This window comes from Octopus bimaculoides, chromosome 20, assembly GCF_001194135.2.
Source record: "Octopus bimaculoides isolate UCB-OBI-ISO-001 chromosome 20, ASM119413v2, whole genome shotgun sequence".
NCBI lineage: Eukaryota > Metazoa > Mollusca > Cephalopoda > Octopoda > Octopodidae > Octopus > Octopus bimaculoides.
Window position 1 is genome coordinate 22,218,502 of NC_069000.1, and position 3,001 is coordinate 22,221,502.

Here is a 3,001-nt window from a genome sequence, read left to right on the forward strand (position 1 = left end):
TGTGTGTGTGTGTGTGTGTAAAGAGGCTGCTATCCCCTAACTAGCATTCTCATTTGAATGACAATAATTATAAGGGGGTGCTGAAAAGTTCCTGGCTTTAAGGGTATTGTGAAAGGCCTGGTTGGAGGTCCAACCTTCCGAGTTTTTTTACAGGGCTTAGAAAAACTGAAGGATTGCTGCAATAACTGATCCTCCTGTATTTTCTTTTCCCAAAGCCAGGAACTTTTCAGCACCCTCTTGTAGGTGGAGATCAGCCAATTTTGAGCATTTGAGTGTACTCTATTTCAGTGGCCCCTGAAGGATGAAAAGTAAAATTGAACTCAGCACAGCAGGATTTCAGCTTAACACGGAGAGCTGAAACAAACACAGCAAAGATCTAATGTCCAACGCTTTAGTAATTCTGCCATTTTCCAAACAGAGCATGAGATAAATTCCTGCTGCTGAAGAGAATGCTAGTCTATAGCAAATGATAACTACAAATTGTTCTGCCATCTATACCTAGTGAAAACCAGGGCGACCTGAGATAATGTCAAATAAACTGTTCAGCCCTGAAACACACACATGTAAATTGATGAAACTAAATACCACAACCATTTTGTCTGTTGCTCCACTGATTCCACTACATCCTACCTTATAGTATCTTACAAGGACTGCCGATCATCAATTTACCATTTCAGTTGTCTACAGTCTTATAGTATTATACAAGGGATTTTTGCTATCACTCAACTGATTCTGACTTCTGCTGTTATATTATACAGTCGATTGCAAGACCATAGTTTTATTGGGGGTGGCGGTGAGGGGGTTTAGTTGAATAATCAATTCCATTACTTGTCTGGTATTATTTTATCAACTCTGGAAAGGTAAGAAGTACTGCTAATCTTCATGGGATTTGAACTTCAAAAGTAATGAGATGTAATTAAATACAAAGTATTTTGTCCAGTTCACTACTTTACTGACCATAACATTATTAAATAATAGTAATAGTAATAATAATAATAATAATAATAATAATGAAAATAATAATAATAATATATAAAGGATTGGAGTAACTCCTCCAGAAGATATAGAGTCAAAATTAAAAGAAGAGTGCCATTGTCATCTAGTGACAATGGAGTTACCTCAATTCTTTATATATTGACCAATATGAAGTAGATTGACAAATATATTTTTTGAACCTGTTGAAGACACACGAGATGTCGATTACATCAACTGGGGTTGATGTAACTGGTATTTATTTTATTGACCCTGTAACAAATTGACTGTAGTGCATATTTTTGAAGTTCAGTACCTATTCTGTTGGTCACTTTTACTGAACTGCTAAGTTACGGGGATGTAAACGAACCAACACCAATTGTCAGGTGCTAATGGTGGGACAAACACTATCATCATCATTTAACATCCGCTTTCCATGCTAGCATGGGTTGGATGATTTGACTGGGGACTGGCGAACCAGATGGCTACACCAGGCTCCAATCTGATCTGGCAGAGTTTCTACAGCTGGATGCCCTTCCTAACGCCAACCCCTCCGAGAGTGTAGTGGGTGCTTTTTACGTGCCACTGACACGGAAGCGAAACCGCTGCTCTGGCAGTGATCCCACTCAGATGGTGATATATATATATATATATATATATATTACTACCCGCATAACATAACTTCGTGATCCAGTAAAAGAAAGCAACGGAATCGGAATAAGTACTGAATTTCAAAAATATGTACTGGGGTCAATTTGCTCGACTAAACCCTTCAAGACAATGCCCCAGTATGATCACATTGAATGACTAAAACAAGTAAAAGATAGAAGATATCAAACAATATCTTAACATAGAAAAATATGTTGTTTATGTGTGTGTGTGTGTGTGTGTGTGAGGGGCAGTTAATTTTTTTTCCTCCCTATCCCAAATCAGATCTTGCAGGAGTTGAGTTCAACAGTTTTTGAGCGGTACAGAGAAATGGTTTTAATGAATTAATCACCAGTAATATACCAGAGTTGATTTAATCTGCAAGTACCTCCTTTCCGTTTCCCCCGCCGCTACTCATTTGCCTAAACATGTCTTATTCCTAGTTGAAAGAAATTGATTTTCATTAGTCATACAGGAGAAGAACAATTTGATGTAAAGCCTAGAAATATTTTTTTTTTTTTTTTTTTTTTTTAGTGACCAACAAACAAGATTTGCAATTCAAAACTACAACTGCACTGCAATTCTTTGCAAGTGCAACTGCTTTCATAACTGCATGTACACAAGCACTTATGTGAATTTCTCTTTTGCATTGTGCCAGAGGCTTTTCAAATAGACAGCCACAACAAAACAATGCATAAGAGCACACATATGCATTTGCTCATGCTTGTTTGCACTTCAATGCACAATGGAGATGGTTAATGCAATTTGTAAAAAGGAAAAAAAAGAAAGAAAAAAATTTATGCGTACTCATACATATAAGAATGATTGTACTTTTAAGTTTCATTGGGTTTACACAATAGTTAAATGATGGCAGGGGGGTGGGCTGTGAATAAGAGTGGAGAGGTGAGAGAGAGAGAGAGAGAGAGAGAAAGAGGGAGGGAGGGAGAAAGACAGAGGAAATGGGCAGAAAAAGAGAAAGAGAAGGGTGGAGAAATCTAGCATATTTCTGCAAAGAAACAGCCTTAAGTGTAACGCTGAAGGGGAAACGTGAACAACAGAAGCAGCAACATAAACAACAGTATAGTAATAATGTTCTTAATCATCATCATCATCATCATCATCATCATCATCACTGTTATCGTCGTCATCATCATCATTTTCATCAACAACAAGAACAATGACCAGAAGACAAAAATTATCTAATGTGCAATAAATGGAAGAAGAAGAAGAAGAAGAAGAAGAAGAAGAGGATGGACTGCTGCACAGTGGCTGCGCTGGTTCTGCTGGATCCTGTTGGGTGGTGGTGGTGATGGTGGAGGTGGCGGAGAAGCTGAGGTTGACAGAAAGAAGTTTTAGAACATTAGCAACAAAGGGTGAGAAA

General features: G+C 37.8%; 1 protein-coding gene across 1 annotated transcript in view; it reads right to left on the minus strand.

Annotated features, from left to right (window-relative positions):
* Positions 1 to 3,001, minus strand: part of LOC106869970 (TOX high mobility group box family member 4) — a 127,554-nt gene that overhangs the window by 101,388 nt on the left and 23,165 nt on the right. The gene's annotated exons all lie outside the window — the stretch shown is intronic.